Below are 18748 nucleotides of genomic sequence, written 5' to 3'. Positions count from 1 at the left end.
ATTTATTTATTTTGGGTGATGTTTGCTCTTGATATTTAGGTGGTTTGAGCTCACTCTCCTGTTTTATCCAGGTGCATGTGGAGTTGATGGAGACAGAAGATGTTTGCAGCCAGTAAGAAAGGCAAATACAGAACAACAGTATCTGTTGAGAGAGGCTCCAGTACATCCGTTTCATATGTGATTATTCCCATGACGCTGGGAAATCACATGATTGAGGTGAAAGCTTCTGCAAATGGTGCCATCTACTCTGATGGAGTGAGAAAGATGCTGAAGGTGGTGGTACGTCTGAAGGGAATCAGTGATTGTCACTTTTGTTTCATTTGATTTGGTTATTTGTTAATATGATAAACAGATCATGTTTTGAATAGATAAACTAGAACATCACGGACAGTTAATACACACTTGCTCTCTCTCTTTCAGTCTGAGGGTGTGCTGACTTCAGTACACAGAGGAAATGTGGAGCTCAATCCTGTTAAGAACGGTGAGATTTACTGTGAAACACACAATAACTTCACTATGTTACACTGCCATTATACAACGTTGCAGACACTTCTAGCCAATTCTGAAAAAAATTCTATGAATATCATTAGCCTTACTCAATCCAGATATCACAATGAACTGCTACTCTTTTCTCACCAAAATGTGATCAGCACGTGACTCTTTCTACATCTTCATGTTCTTCTGTTTCTCTTCCTAAATGGATCAGGGGAAAAACCTTTAGTTTTTAAATCTTTCACACCTGTTGATCTTTTTCCAGACACACCTGCTGACACGTACATCTCAATTACTGGTAAGGAAAAAGATGCTTTTATGAATGTGTAGTGATTATTTCTTTAACGTTGTATGCATGTTTTATTTCGAGAGAGATGAAGTCTACAGTATATCTACAGTAATAATGTCCATGGCAGCTTTTATAGTCCCTGTATGAGGATTTTCTCACAGTATTTAATGTTGGCGCTGGTTTGTTATAATTGCAGTTCTGTCATCACAATTCTCAGAGAGTTTAGCATCATAATATATACGTGTTTGGTGCATGAAAATGAGTCTAAGAATATGTAGTGCTGTTTTACTCCTTTATTACAAAAAAAACCCCAGCTCCCTGAGTTCGATTCACTTACTGTGTTACTCTCTTTTCTCGTTGACCCCTGAGGTTTCCCTACCTATTATATAGGCAGGGAAACTATTTCTTAATAAACTTAGTTAAATGTGCTATACTCTACATATTTCACAGTAACTCAAAAGATGTTCAAGCATCAGTAGGTTTAAACAAACCATTCAAGACAATTTTTTAAATCAATGATCTGTATTGTCTGTTGTATATAGCGCAAAAAACACAATCAATATACTGAAAGGTATTAACACTCACAAGATGAAAAAAATAAATGAATAAATAAAAATAAAAGCCAATCTCTATAAAAAAAAGTCTTTAGCCCCGTTGCAAGCTTGTATTCGTTGGGGCCCATAAATGAAAAGGGGCCAAAATGGTACCTCAGTCGGCTTTACATCTCTCCATGTTTACCGTTCGATGATGAGAGCAAGATGGCGCGAAATGATGCGTTCAATCCAACTCAGGAAACCCCCCGATAACGTTGACCCATGATGTGATGACGCATTGAATCCCTCGTGGCTGGAGGAACTCTGAATATCTCCTGGTAGCTCAGAGCGCTATCTGGCTTTCAATCTTCTTTGAACCACGGATGTGCAGCCTCCATAAACACTCTGCCTTTGTCATCCTCTGATTTAGCCAACGACAGAGCGATCCAGCAGACACAGGCCTGAGTTGTCCACTCGATGATATACATATAGACTTCTAGTTGAAAGTCCATGTTACATCACCTGAATGATATAAATTAGTTTCTGGCTTTCATTCGGAAAGGCCCTAACTTGCACGTACAATTATGCACTTCAAACTATCTACACTACTGACTTGCTAACTTTCACACCTCTTCCCGTTTCTCTTCCCGTTTTACCCGGTCCATCATTCGTCACTGACAAGGTAAGAAAATTACATTAACTTTCAACAAAAATACTCTCAACATGTCAAAATTTTAACTTATAATACAAAATATAATATTTAAAGAAATGACAATTTTTTTTTATTTATTTTTACCCCTGGTTACAAATATAATCTGCTACATCAGCAGACATGCATATTTCCATGTGTGCATGACAGTAATGGTTCTACAAGGCGAGACCCCCTTCGAGTGCAGTAGTACCTACCATACACTTTGTGTCAAGATGATTTATGACTTTGACCTTTGACAGGTTGAACTTTCGGTGACCTTATGATGAATGGGTTGAACTTTCCGAATGAGTTCATGGGTTAACCTATTGACCCCTTCCCAAGCATCGATCATGTTGTTTTGACAGAATCTTTTACCCTATTGACCTAGTTAGTTTTAAATCATAGTTTTTGACGGGTAGTTTTACGGTATATGAACCCTCCCAACGCATCGATCATGTGGTTTTGACAGAAGTTTTTACCCTATTGACCTAGTTAGTCCTAAATCATAGTTTTTGACGGGTAGTTTTGTGCTATATGAAACCCTCCCCACGCATCAATCATGTGGTTTTGACAGATGTTTTTTGCCGGTTGTTTGAACTTTGTCCAAGTTAGGTTGTTTGAACTTTGTCCCAGTTATATGGTTATGTGTGTGTGTGTGTGTTTGTGTGGTTATGTATATGCGTGTGCAGTTGGCTGCATGCAGAGAGAACTGTCTGACACCCACTCCCATTACGTTCCTGAGCAGTATATAAATGGGATCAGTGTGTTCTACATGCACTACCAGAAAGGGAAACATGAGCACATGAGCATGGATGGTTCATCCTCCCCTCAATCACCAGATGCTGTGCTGAGCAACAGGATGGCGGATAGTCTGACTATAGTGCCGAGAAAACCTTTCGGACACATCCGTTTGACAAGTTTTCGCCATGAAATTTCGAAATGGACTAAAGGTGAATTTATGATGCATAGTAACCTTGTATTCGGATACAATTTTCACAAACCAACTCGAGTTGTTAAGCTCTACACCACTGACGGCCTCGGTGAGTTTCAGGCTGGGGAAGACGAGTGCCTGATATTTCCTGAAAAAGACTGGTCTCTATTTTACAAACGTGTCTGGAATGATCTGAATGATGGCGGCGAGGAGCCTTTGTACGTGGGGGAGTGTGACGGGGCGACTCCGAATGTCCAGTACCATTTGGTGGGTGACCATACTCAAAAGAGGCCGAATGATTCTGTTTACATAATCTGCTGTAAAGACAAGACAAAGCTCAACAACACTCTGTTGGGAAACATCCTGCCTAACGAGCATCACAATCAGTATGAAATGCAATTTTTGTTCAAGTGGTGCGATCTGGATCAACTGAATAGAGTTTTCATCAACAAAATGTTCAAATGGTGTAACATGCATGACGGACACAACAAAATTAAAGTGCAGCTGTTCCACCCCGAGAGATGTGCGCGGAGCAGCACATACGCTCTGTCGTCCCCGCCCATTCACTACAGCCATCATAAAGCACGGCGGTTGGACATTGCCAAGTGTTGTATATAAATCAAAGCTGAAGTGCTCCAACGCCCCCACCCCTTTTCCACAGCGTTCATAAAATACGACGACCCAACTCTCCCAAGCACCATTTATAAACCATGGCTGAAGACCACCTATGCAGCTGCGGTATCTCTTTTGGCAGCATTCTCGACCCTCCCGACGATAACGCAACCCTACATACTCCGACTGACGCCTGCAGTCCATCGAGCCTCCACAACAACTGGGTCTCGGCTAAAACGGTCAGACGGTGCATAGAGTTGCAATCATGCTTTGAAAACAATTGGGCTCCCGACAACATTGTCACTCCTAAACCCTCGGACCTCCAGGCAGTCGGCAATTTGTCTTTATGACCGGGACCAAGATCGAGTAACAAAAGCGTTAAAACACTGCTCTCACGATCCCCTTGTTTAATGATGGTCAAAAACCTGCTCAGGATATGGCTGTAAAATTGGACTTTTTCGTAAGGATTCAAATCGGTGCGGCGTAAAATATTTCTTATGGCGGCGTCCAAATCGCTCTCCACAGTCTGTTGAATGTTCTCACAAGCATTTTCACTCTTTAGCTTATCCAGTTGATGGTGAGGGACTACATCTTTTCGGCACACTCCATCCTAATGATTCACTATCAAGCTCATGAGAAACGGTACGGCGACGCTTAGGAGCAGTAACAGGAACCCTGCCTTCTGGTTGAAGACTCGTTTCTTGGCCGCTATGCCAATTTTTTAATTGGCTACAAATTTAATATTTGCTTTTCTCTTTTTCAGTTTTTGGTACTGTTGCCTGTGGACCGGAATGATGCCATAGAGGATGTTTAGAGCCACTTCACAGAGTGCTAAAATACGCGTTGAATACCCTATTTTTCAAAATCGTCACAAATGTAAGCCTCTTTCTCTGCATCTGTGACGACGTTCGAAGGGTAGCCCGACAACAACGTGTCTGACCATTGTGGAAAATGCCAACCCTTGTCTATCTTGGCTATCACATAGCCCTTCTTGATGGCTTTTAAAAGCTCGATACTGACCCAGCAGCCCGAGAGCGATCTTTCCTGGTCCATGTGGGTACAGCTCGAGGTCTGGTTTTGGTCTTGAGCACAGGTTCTACATAGTGGAAACGTGAGTTTTCCTTGGGATCTGAAAGGGAGGACGGGGTGCAGTAAGTTGCAGGGTACATGGTGGCTTTGAGTCCGTAATAATTATAAATCGGTTCGAAATCTGCGAAAATGATTTCGGGGTGTTCTATCGGGTAGCTTTTCCTGGCCTGACAGAAAGGGTACAGACTGGTGAAATCCAGATATCTTATTTTCTCATCGCCCCTCACTTCGTGGTATAGTTTATAGGCGTTGGTTCCGGCCTCCGTAAACCGCATCGCGTGGATTAAATCTCTCTGGGGTGGAATAATCGGCCATAAAATCTATCACGAAGGGATGTCTTTTTCATCTGATTCCATTCACATTCCCACAGAACCTCGATTTACAAACCGTAGGCGTTCCGGAAAATTTCAACCTTATCGTCAAACTGATTCCTGAGAACCCCTTAGGGAACTCTGGACAGGGGATGCATCTGATTGGGTTCAAAGCAACAGCAGTGCCCATGGAAGATGCACCCCCCATATTCTAAGCCGTGCCTGACGCCGTCCTGCTCGTAGTAGCTGTCTAAAAAGTACTTACCGATCGATACCGTGATGAACGTCCACGTTTCGAGTTTTTTTTTATATACCCGAGCCATTGGCTCGAACCACTTGAGTAGGACTTATTCTGATGGATGTACTCTTTGTTATGCGCCAGAGCGAGCGTGTTTCTGGCGAGATAATGTGTTTTGAAGACCCTCATTGCGCAGCTGGCGATCGTCGTGAACCCAAAAGGGTCGAGTTGGATGCAGTGTAAGAATGACGTCCTGTACTTCATGCATCCTTCACACAATAACACAACGTTGTTAACGTATGATTCTTGCATTGAACCTGTAACATTTCGTATCGAAACAGATGTTGCAGATGTGCTTACATCGATGGTCTCTGCGGCTGGTGTAAAATTTGTAGCAAAATGGACACACAAATGTTGAACCGAAGAATGCCTTCAAACTCGTTATCATGTAGTAGTGGTCGTCGTGGAGATACAGGAAGACCGTTTTTGGATGGGGTTCTTCTGAATTTTTGTAGGTTTCTAAGACCATGGTGTTAGATCTGTGAAATACGACGATTTTAATGCCTAGCGCTCATTCAAACGAGGCTATGTCGGCCGAGACCGATTCGGTATTGGATTGAGAAGCCGAGGCTGTTTAGGATGATGATAGCCAGTTTTTCTAACTCACTCTCGGGGTGTTGGGGGTTAAGAAAACGGGCGAGACAGATGGAGAAGCACAAATTATTTGAAATATTGGTTGGGCAAAATAAACTCGTCTTTTTCCTCATCAACAGCCAAGTCCGTGAGTTTCCGACGACCCCCGCCTTGTCTGTTCATGGCTACGGAAGCTTCAAATTCTACGGTTTGGTCAGATAGTAACCGGTCATTGCTCTGTTAAACTTTTTCAATTTGATCCATAAACCCAACCACATCGTAATTATCAACGTGGGTTAAAACCCCACTAACGGGCGTCTGTAAACTGGGAGCCATCAATCTAATATTGATAACCGGAGAATTTTGGTCAAATTCCCTAGCGAAATTCACAATTCCAGTAAGCATGTCGTGTAAGCGGATGTGGTAAGAGGCCAAATCTGTAGAGTTAATCTCTCTCAGATTCGTAGTCCTACTCAATGCCACGCTATTGAAACAAGGTCGTGGTAAAACATGATATCCGTTAACGTCCCCACCCTCGCGAATCAACCTGTCAACGTCTGTACGGCTTAACCGAGTCTGTGTAGTAGGGTCGACATTACCTGATGCGGACGGTTGCAAAGTATCATTAACGGCAGGGTGCTCTGTGTTGTCAGGATCAGCTTCGGTACACGCTGCCGATGGGGGTGTTTAAAACACTGCCGTGTTGTACAACGGGATCATTGTCTAGGCTTAGCAGAGGATCAAACAAATTCATATTTGGATTTACGGCTAATTCAAAAAGATCCAAAATAGCAGGGGATTATAGATTAAACAAATACTGTTCTAAAGAGTCTGGCATTATACTTAGCATTTCGATCTCGTCCGGCGTCAGTTCTGTGGAGGATTGGTCTGATTGACATAAGTCTGCGTCGTCTGACCCGTCCATTTTTAGATTTCAGACCAAAACACGTATTATTACAAAATCATAGTTAAAACAAGCATACATGAACTATTACAGATTTCATATAGTATAAAAAAAGCATACATGAACTATTATACATTTCATATAGTATAAAAAATGTGCGATATAAGAATTACTTGAAATATCAGATCATATGTAAACAAAGTATAGATGAAATATAAGAATTACTCGGAATTAATCTATATTCAATTTGACTCCATGGTCTCATCTATGATGGTGAGAATGAGTTGATGCAAAATGAGCACCAATTCCTGTTGGTATTAGCTCACCATACGATCATTTCATCAAACTGCTGATCAATCGTTGATCTCATAGCATCAACGCGATGGAATATTGCATTGGCCAGATCCTGAATAAAGCGATCCTGCGCATCGAATCGACTGCGTGTCTTGAGGTGATAGGCACGGAGCTCGCCGTGCAACGTGTCTAATCTGCTATGGGTTTCGATTTGTCTGTCACGAGACTCACTGCGCAACGCAATTAATTTGTTGTTAATATCATCTAGTACATCATGGAGTACGACGTATTTGTTGTTATGTCAACCTGTGCGTCGCGAAACTCTTGACCAAATGATTCTATCGAATTAATGGGCCTATGAGTCAGAGGCAGATCATCGAATGGTTCATCAACCGGCTGAGGCGCCGGCACTTCTTCCATTTCTACTTCTTCCGACGACGCTGAGCGGATATGGTGTTTGACCCACGTTGGTGGTTGAAACCTCATCATGCTTGCTCATCCAAGAACTCTGGTCCCAAGCATCGATTTGAGACATACCCCAGGTAGTCACGTCATCCTTATGGCTTCTACTCGAGTCTGCTGGGTGTAAAAATAAAAAGTCTTAATCGTTTGACTCCATCTGAGTTTAAATGCAAATAACGTAGATAGTCTTACCATAAAACAGCGCAGTCTCAGGACTTTTCAGGACACGCTTCGTTATTTATACAACATTACGTTAATATTAAGACTCAAAGGCTATTTGCAAAAAGGCCCTGAATGCACATGAACATATCTGCGTGGCTCTGAATGCGAACTCCTTTTGTGGAGGCGTTCTTCATGAAACAATGTGCAAAAACATGGCAGCTAAACTAAAAAAATTCACAGTGTTTTAGTGCAATGGTCTTCTCATTATAATAGTATGTATATAATAGTTTTAGTCATAGTTATTAATATTCTGCATTGTAGCTTGACCTGCTCACACTGTGCACTGAAGAGATATCACTGTAGTACTACAATGAAGCGCTTGACTCAACACCAAACGCATCGTATATCAGGTAAATAATATATCCACGATATATATACACCGGCTGAATATTTGAAATCACTTGTACCCTACCTGTTCGAAAAAATCCAGTCTCTGTCTGTGTCAGTTTGAGCCTTGGTAAAGTTTTAAATCCCTGCTGCCAAGATCGTCTGTCGGTCATGGATCATAGAAAGTGAAACATAAATCTATAAATCTGGTTGGATTTATTCACGCATTTTAAAATATTAATTTGAAGCTTCTTTCTTTTCAGATTCTTACAGCTTTATCATAATAGGCTGTATATAAAACCGAATATAGTTTTATGTGAAATCAGACATTTGAGCTCATATAGTCAGAATGGCATAATCAATAACACCCTGCGAATATTCAGCTGTTAGATTAGTAGTTGAATCAGACTCCTCTAATCAAAGCATCGATTCGTTGACTATTCGGGGTCACCCCTAGAAAACAGTGTGTCAATAATGCAAAATGAGAGTTAAAGGCAGTTCTCCTTTGACCAGACAAAACCAGCAGTTCAATTCCAGGCTGTAGCAAAGTCTGATGAGTGCAGAGATTGTCCCCCCAGCAGCGAACCAGCATCTATGTTTTTTAACTGGTCTTAGCTCAGTTTTATACATTTGTAGATGTTTTAATGAAGCATTTGTATGATTAAGTAGTATTATTTATTGTTATTGGCCTGCTTAGCTGAGCCATCCATAGAACAAATAAAACAAGCCACTGAAAATTGATTAAAGAATACATATTATACAGACACTTGATATTTAATGGTATTAGATAATGACTTATTTGCATTTGATAGATTATATTTTCAATAAAACACTTTTGGGTTTGTAAAAGCTGTTTTATGCATGTTTCGACATGAGCTTTTGTTACATTTACACAGTTTTGACCAGTAGGCATTAGAAGTGAGTTGCATTTTGAATGCTTTGAAACAGTGAATCATTTTGCAAAGCTTTGTTTCCCATTACTAGCATGCATTTATATTAGTTGTTGATTTCAGATGCTTTCTAAAGTGCGCCGCAACTGCTACAGCAAGCACCTGCCGAGTATTTTAATGCTGAGCAGCAGCCCAAATCATCTTTAACTTTGTTTGCTGTACGGAGACATCCAATATTGAATAATCACCATATTGATTAGTCTCCGTGCCCACCTCCATCTGCCAGTGGATCAACAGCTTCCTGACAGACAGGCAGCAGCTAGTGAGGTTCGGAAAATACACATCCAGCACCCGTACAATCAGCACCGGAGCTCCCCAGGGCTGTGTTCTCTCCCCACTGCTCTTCTCCCTGTACACTAATGATTGCACATCTAAGCACTCCTCTGTCAAGCTCCTGAAGTTTGCAGACGACACCACACTCATCGGCCTCATTCAGGACGGTGACGAGTCTGCTTACAGACAGGAGGTAAAAGAGCTGGCTGTCTGGTGCAGTCTCAACAACCTGGAGCTTAACACCCTCAAAACAGTGGAGATGATCATGGACTTCAGGAGAAACCCCCCTGCACTCCCGCCACTCACCATCATGAACAGCCCTGTGACTGCAGTGGAGTCATTCAGGTTCCTGGGCACCACTATCTCTCAGGACCTGAAGTGGGACATTCACATTGACTCCATCGTAAAAAAGGCCCAGCAGAGGTTGTACTTCCTTCGCCAGCTGAGGAAGTTTAACCTGCCACAGGAGCTGCTGAAACAGTTCTACTCCACCATCATTGAATCCATCCTCTGCACTTCAGTAACTGTCTGGTTCAGCTCAGCTTCTAAATCTGACCTCAGAAGACTACAGAGGGTAGTCCGGACTGCTGAGCGAATCATCGGTACAACCCTCCCTTCTATTCAAGAACTGTACTTATCCAGAGTGAGAAAAAGGGCTGTCAAAATCACTCTGGACCCCTCACATCCAGCACACTCCCTCTTTGAACTGTTGCCATCTGGTCGACGCTACAGAGCACTGAGCACTAGAACGACCAGACACAGGACCAGTTTCTTCCCTCAGGCAATCCATCTTATGAACAGCTGATAATAACGGCGAACACACTACACTTTATATTTATATACACATACACTTTATTTATCTAACACACATACACTTAAATTTTGCACATAATTTACATGTACATACATAACTGCATTTTGTAATATACCTGCCTACAATTGTCATTTGTATATTGTCATTCACTATCTACTTATTTGTATTTTTTATTCTTTTATTATGTGTTTTATGTTCTGTCGCTGTCATTCTGTTGTACTGCGGAGCTTCTGTCATGAAAACAAATTCCTCGTATGTGTAAACATACCTGGCAATAAAGCTCATTCTGATTCTATTGATTATTATTATTCTAACAACCATATATCACATTTTGAATAAAATATAACAACACCTGCACCATCTAGAGTTCATTAACGGAACTTTATCTTTACTTTGAAACAACTGGTTAAAATGCACTGATGATGCTCTTGTTTCTTTCAAGTTTCTATTTTTTTATTCACTTATGTTGTTTAAGTTTCAAATCACATTACAAGTCAAATAAATAAACCCAAGATGCACTGTGATCTGTGAAACCATGATCCAGATTAACATTTCCAATTTCTTTCTATGCTTTAAGTTATTAAGGTACGAGTCATGTGTAGTGTTGAGAGTGTTACATACAGATATAATAAACTGAATTTCTCAACCTGTGTTTCCTCTTACATTCCTCCATCTAAAGAGATCGCTCAGATAGTCGAGCAGGCCATCAGTGGAGACTTCATGGGGCGGTTTATTGTCCAGCCCAGTGGTAATGGAGAGCAGAACATGATGTATATGACTCTACCTGTCATTGCCACTCATTATCTGAACAGCACCAGTCAGTGGGAGACGGTTGGCATCGAGCGCCGCAATGAAGCTGTTAACTATATCAACACAGGTCAGCAGGACACAATAGATATATAAATCCTGATTACTAAATATTCAGCAATATTACTGATTATTGATATTGAACGGAACCAAATCAACTCTAAACTGACCTCAGCTGAACAATGACAATATTATTGATCTCTGTTTGCATTATTGAATCAAATAATATTATTTTTCCTGTTTATTCCTGTTAAGCTGCTTTAAGACATTCTGTATTGTATAAAGCACTGTATAAATAAATAAAGAATAAATAATTATAAAGAAAATAAAACATATTAATGAAGAAGCTGTAAATTGTAATTAAATTGTAAAGTACTCTCAAAGATGCACCCTTGAAAAGTTCAGACCAAAAGCAGAAAAAAATGTGCAGATAATGAACACATAAATATTCTCGTTTTTTTTAAATCCTTTTTGTATAAAGGTTATCAGCGGCAGCTGGGTTACCGTTAAATCAGATGGATCCTACGCTGCATGGACAAACAGACCGAGCAGCACATGGTAAAGTCATTTTGATGATATTATTTGTTTTTATGTTTCATGCCTATTTTCCCCTGTATTACATTTTACATTACGTAAATGTAATTTTTTATATAGTAATAATAATAATAATAATAATAATCTGTTTTAAATGTAATTAATTTCTGTTCTTCTGCTTGTCTGTTAAAGGTTGACAGCATATGTGGTCAAAGTCTTCAGCATGGCCTATGACTCTGCTTTTATAGAGGAAGATATGCTCTGCAGCGCCCTCAAGTGGCTGATTCTTCACAAACAAACACAAGACGGCTCCTTTAAAGAGGGTTCAGCTGTCATTCAGGGAGAGAAAGATGGAAGAAAGATGGAATGAAAGTGAGCCAGTGATTTATTTCACTGTGGTTACCACTCCTAGTAGTAAAGCATTACATTATCTAAAGCACAAATAAACTAAATATAACAATATGCTGACTATATGGAATAAGACTTATTTACATTATATACCAGACCAGCACACTGCACTTTATTCTACATTAATGAACAAATGATTACTGAATGTGTAACACATGGTTCGCATGAGTGCTAGAAATCCTTGAAAATGCTTGAATTTTAATATAGTATTTTCAGGGTTTGAAAAGTACTTGAAAATGATTTTGAATAGGGTTCTTGAAATTGCGAATGCATTGGTTTCATAATAATTCCGGCAGAAGTGCCTCAGGACCCATATAAGGAAATTCCGCTCCATCTAACGTCACACAGAGGCTCACTCGAAAAAAACTTTCCGAAACTTGTGACAAACCGGAAGGAGTATTTTTGGAACAGAAATACTCCTTCAAACGTACAACTTCATTTTTGAAACTTTGTCCATATTCAGCATGGGAATCCAACTCTTTAACGGTGTAAAAAACTCAGTGTGCATGAAATAGCATTTCACCCCCCCTTTAAAGAGGATTCAGCTGTCATTCAGGGAGAGATGGTGGTAAGCTGAATGTTGTTAAACGTATCCATCTGTGTTCACAAAAGAAAGATGGAATGAACCTGAGCCAGTGATTTATTTCACTGTGGTTTCATAATAATTCATCTTACTGGATAGTCCACTTTTTAGCTTCAGTCACATTTTCCGTACACTGAGTTTGGTCACTGCATGTAATCTGAAGATGTTGTGTTGCAGTTTCTCCCATTTATAACATGAGTGAGCTGTCTGTGTATATGTATCTTTGCTGTCGCTTACAGGCAAATCTACAAGCTCTGTGTGTCTCTGTGTGAAGGAATAGTTTTATCTGATAGACTGTAAACAATCTCAAAACGCACGTAACGCTCTCAGTGATATATATATAAAAAAAAAAAAAAAAAACAATTGTGCAGCATCTAATTTGACCAAAAAATACAAATGCAGTGTTGTAAATGTCTTTTTTTATTATTTTATAATTTAAATTATGCAATATTACATGCTTTAAAGCACAATATCATCTGATTTAATGTGAGGAAGTATATAACCATGTAATTTACCACAGTTGTAAAGTGCATGTTCCTTTAATCTGCTTGAGTTTGATTTTGTACGAATCCTAAACTCTCTCTGTCTCTCTCTCTCTCTCTCTCTCACACACACACACACACACACACACTCTCTCTCTCTCTCTCTCTCACACACACACACACACACACACACACACACACACACACTCTCTCTCTCTCTCTCTCTCTCTCTCTCTCTCTCTCACACACACACACACACACACTGACTGTTTTTGTGATATTCTGTTTATTTGTGCTTTATTCCAGGGTGACATACAAAGCAAAGACGCTGATGCCTCTCTGACAGCTTTTGTTGTTATTGCTATGCAAGAGGCCAGAGAGATCTGTGCTGGATCAGTTGCTGTAAGTGAATTAGTTTCACCACGTGCAGGTTTGGTGCTTCATTGGCCACATGCTCTCTGACTGGATCATTTATGGGCCCTCATGACAAAGTTTTCTAAAGAATTGAGATTTGTACATGTGACAACACCACTGAGCTATATTAGAGAATTGCTCATGAAATCATGAAAAATATTGCCACCTCTCCACCAGATTCATATTCCAGATGAGATCTTCCATATATGTATTACAGTAAGAAAGAGCTCATTCTGAAATCTTTATCTGAAAGATTTCTCTAATATTGTTTTTATTCGTAAAGTAAGCCAACTCCAATATATCGCTTATCCTATCTGAAAAGACCATTAACATTACAGATTACATCTGAAGTAACAATTAATTCACATAGACATCCTAAAAACATTGCAACATCAGGTGATTTTAGCTCATAGTTTTGGCTGTCCAATGCTCTCTGTCGGTGGAGAATAGTAACATGGCCGCTCAAACACTTACGATATCTTTATCGCCTAACAGCAGCGCAGTGAGTGATCCAGTCATTATACAGATTAGTGGACAACACAGATGAAGCTTCCGGAGTTAACATGATAGTCCATTCAGACATGAAGTCTGTCATCTACTCATTCTCATGTTGTTCCAAACATGTAAAAAAAAGGAATGAAGGTAATGAAACAGGTTTTTGTCTCTACTGACTTCCATAATATATTTTCCATACTATGGGAGTCAAATGGGATCAGCAACTGTTTGGTTACCAGCTTTCTTCTAAATATCTTCCTTTGGAACGACTTGAGAGTGAGCAAATGATGACAGAATTGTAATTTTTGAGTCAACTGTTCCTTTAACAGTTGATTATGGTGAATTTTGAAGGATGCAGATCGAAGAGCTTATTTTTACCTTTCACACATTTATAGGGTCTGCTGCAAAGTATCAGGAAGGCTGTTTCTTTCTTGGAAGGTTGACTTCCACTACTGACCAACCCTTACGCTGTAGCGATGATGTCGTATGCCATGGCCAATGAGAACAAACTCAATAAAGACATCTTGATGAAACACTCCTCACAACATGAAGGTACAACGTTCAGCAGTACTCACTCTGACCCAAGAATAAATAATGGAAGAATCAGAGATGTTTAGTGGTGTAATGTTTGATCCTGTTTCTATTGCTGTGTTGTGTTTGACACAGCCGGTCGGTCCTGGACTGTCCCGGGACAGCTTCATCACTCACTAGAGGCCACGGCTTACGCTGTGCTGGCGCTTGTGAAGGACAGAGAAGCAGGAGAAGCAGTGCACTGGCTGAACAGACAGCAGGCTCACTATGGAGGATCTGGCACCACACAGGTACAATAACACCTCACCATTTGACTGATAGACAGCAGAACAAGTGCAGGACAGGAATTGAATGCTTTTCTGTCTTTTCTAGGCGACCATCATGGTGTTCCAGGCCGTGGCAGAGTATCGCACGCAGGTGAAGGACCCACAAAACTTCAATATGGAAGTGGAGCTGTCCATGGCAGGAAGACACAGACCTGTCAGATGGATTGTCAAAAGAGAGAATGCACATTTCACACGATTAGATAAGGTGAGGAGTAACTCATCAACTAGATTCACTGTCAGTTGAAAGTTTTTGTGGTGTGATATTAAATTAAGAATTATGAGAGTCGTAATTAGTTTTCTCTACGTCAATAGCGTTTGGTTAGTGAAATCTTCAAGTATCTCGGTTACATCATGGACTTGATTAATCTGATGACTCGAGTACGTCTGCATTCACTCAACAGGTGGAGATAAACAAGGAGTTCAATGTAACTGCTAAAGGAACTGGAACAGCCACTCTCTCAGTGAGTGTTCATGAAGGTTTATACAGTCAACAGCAAGATTAAAGCATGTTAACATCTAATCTGAGACAAGCTGCTGTTTTCAGGTTCTGACGCTGTACTACGCCAGACCTGCCGAGAAGAAATCTGACTGTACTTTCTTTGATCTGACTGTTAAAATGGAGAGAGATGCTGAAGGTAAGATTGAGTTCATGCTCTTTCTGTGGCACTTTACATACATCCAGAGCTAAATTAAACCTCCATAACACTTCATTATGTGCTGTTTTTTTTTCTTTACCAAAACGAGAAGCCATTGCAAGTTGCAAGCTCACTATGAATCTCATGTATTTGAAAAACAATCCTAATAAGTCTATTATTATGTCAAGAAACCATTTTATTTGTAATTCATCATTATGTGCTCATTTAGATATATGAGAATTTTTTTTTTTTTTTTTTTTGCCCGAATGAGGTTTTCTCACATTGGCAGTGTGTTAGCATCATGATCATGAATACAAGTGACAGCTGGTTGTTGTCTGATGATTTCATAAACAGATTCAATCTTGTTTTCTTTTAATCAGGAAACATGTGCTATTGTTTTATATTTCTATGAAATATTGTTGAGTTCTTCATTCTGATTGGTTGACAGAGTGCTTCATTAATATCCAGTATCTGCACATCCACAAAGTTTCATGTCACTGCATGTTCACCTTTACGTACATTGTGGACAATATAGTCATATTTCACATAATATGAGCACAATATAAAGTAGGCTATATATGTAGTATATACCTATATATAAATACTATTTATTATTATCTGTGGCTTGTGCAAATATTAACATAGACAGTTTCCAGTGTAAAATATGAAATGGAAAATGTAATTTTGTATTGGTTTCTGTATTATTAGGTTTCTCAAAAAGAGAAAGAAGTAATTTCCTTCAGATTGCACCAGCTGTATAATGTGGGTCTGCTACAGCCTGCTGCAGTCACAATATATGAATATTACTCACCAGGTGAGCTGTACACATAAAATGCATGCATGTGTGTTTCAGATGCACGTTGTATAAAGTTCTACCACCCTGAAAGAACAGATGCTGCGATATACAGACTGTGTAAAGGAGATTTGTGCTACTGTGCAGAAGGTATTACAATTATAAAAAAAAAAATATTCACCATTTGTAAATAAAGCCATTCACAACTTATCAAATAATCTTCATTTATAGTTTAAATGGTGTTTTATTTCATTTTATTTACTATAATTTATTTTTTATGTTTTAATTTATGTATTATGTTTTAATTTTCTTTACTTTTTATGAATGGATGAAAATATTTTGCTGGTTTGTTATGAATGTATGGAAGAGGATTAGGGACACGCAATAATAATAACAAAAAAAAACATCTTGAGATTCAAGTTGTTATATGTAAACTTTAAATTTCGAGAAAAAAATTAAATTTAAAATGTTGCGTTTAAACTCATTAAATGAGAAACAATTAAATTGAGAAAATAAAAATTACATTTCGACAAAAAAGTCTAAATAAAATGTTGCGAATAAACTCATTGAATTTCGAGAAAAAATCTTGAGAATAAACACTCGTTTCATGTTAATTTCATCCCAATGGATAGTGTTATTCAGTGGCGGAGATTAGAGAGTGATGCATAGAAAGTATTTTACGATTGTTTGGGTTCGAGCCTGTCTTTTGCCAAACTCACTTCTCTTGGAAATCAATTGCTTAACGAATGTTTAATAGTAATGTATTAATAAGGGGAGGGCTATAGAGGGCTTAGTTGTCCCAATAAAGCTGCATCTATTTAATTATTTCAATAAATAAAATCATTGTTATTAAAATCAATACTAGTATTGCATCCTGTTAATGTACAACAATACTGAGGTGCAAATAGTATTTGCCACTATTTATAAGTATAAAAAGCATCTAATTAGCTACTATTTATTTACACTTATTGCAGAGATCTGCTGCTTTTACATAACGTCAATATAACGTGACAATTTTCACTTAGTGTAAATAGCACATATCTAAAATGCTGCTGTTGTCACTTAGAGTAATTAGTACATATAACTATAAAGGTAAACTGTAAATAGCAACTGGCAGGAGTGTCCAAAGTGTCACAGCTTGTATATTAAAATGTAGGCTATTATATGTGGCCCACCAATCATAATTTACAAATCATGCAGTTTCACAATGTCATCAAAAGCTGACAGCACTAAATTTAAAGCCAGATGTATCAGTAAAACGTGATTGACTACAATTTGGGTCCGTGTACTTTTTGATAATTTAATTTCTTATTTAGAATGTAATAACGAGAAATAGAAAATGGCTTGTTTATTGATTTTTCCGTTTAGTTTAACAAACGAAAAAAGTTATTTTGGCTGGAATTCAAATTTTTTCGTTTGACGTTTACAAATCAGTTTATGGCTTCAATATTTCACTCTCTTGTGGGCGAAGCTGAAACGCTGCTTTAATCTGATTGATCGAATCGCTTTCATGGTCTGTGTACTGTACCTTTGTATAATTATTTTTTATTTTTAATATTGAAATATGAAAAATTAAACCATTCGTCTAAACAAAATGAAAAATCTAGAAATCAGCTTCATTTTTTCATTTTTATGTTCAGGGACAGAAAACAAATAAACAACTTGAATATTTGATCTCTACACGTGGGCGGGAATGAAATGCCCCTCTCCGCTGATTGGTCAACCGAACATTATAACATAAGAGTCCTACGCTTCTACGGATTCTTTAACGTGTTTATTTCTACTACATTTTATCTTTTTCTATTCATCAAACTGCCAGATTAAAGAATAGCTTGACACAAACCATACAGCCTGTTTTATTATAGTATCCACCTATCAAAACCTGTCTGGTAAAGACAATAACCACATCTCCAATAAGCAAGTCAAAATAAACCAATATCCCGGAGTAATTCATTTACTCAGACAGTACACTGACTGAACTGCTGTGAAGAGAGAACTGAAGATGAGCCGAGCCAGATAACGAACAACAGACTGACTCGTTCTCTAGCTTCTTCTGACCAACTGAAGTCAACTCCTTTCCTAATACAAGCACGCAATGGCTCTACTACAGTGGCAAAATATGTAATAAACTTGCTGTACCATTAGATTAATCCAAGAAAGAACGAAGCTCATGTGCATCTGTAGGAACTGGTGCATGAAGCATTGCATTAAGACCATCGTTTGGATGAACACCTTGTGCAGACACTGTATGACCCAAAAAGCATATACTTTGTCTTACTGAATTGGCATTTCGGAGTATTCATTTGAAGTCCTGCTCTCTGTTGTTAGCATGCAATCATGTTGACTTTGTGCCTGACCCCAGACAATGATATCATCAAGATCGTGTGCTGGAGATTTAGCAGATTTTATCCTCCAAAGCGAAGATGCAGACCATTTATTAAATCCATTCCAAGATGAGCAGTGCCGGTCTCACAGTTTACATCACTCTTGGTAACAGTAACAGGTAAGCATCCAAGAACTGGTATTGGATCACAGGAATAAATCACCAATTTAACAGAAGGAGGCATCAAGGCATATTTCTTAAAGTATGTCTTGTACACAGATTTTGGCAAAATTGAAACAGAGGACACAGAATCCACCATCAACTCCACAGAAGCAGACAGAAGTGATTGTAG

General features: G+C 39.0%; 1 pseudogene; it reads left to right on the top strand.

Moving 5' to 3' along the window:
- LOC127980916 (complement C3-like) overlaps positions 1–18748 on the top strand; it is a 47995-nt pseudogene that overhangs the window by 13303 nt on the left and 15944 nt on the right.

The sequence above is a fragment of the Carassius gibelio genome, chromosome A4, assembly GCF_023724105.1.
Source record: "Carassius gibelio isolate Cgi1373 ecotype wild population from Czech Republic chromosome A4, carGib1.2-hapl.c, whole genome shotgun sequence".
In the NCBI taxonomy this organism is placed as follows: domain Eukaryota; kingdom Metazoa; phylum Chordata; class Actinopteri; order Cypriniformes; family Cyprinidae; genus Carassius; species Carassius gibelio.
Note: the sequence above shows the minus strand (reverse complement) of the source record. Positions and strands in the feature narration are given on the sequence as shown.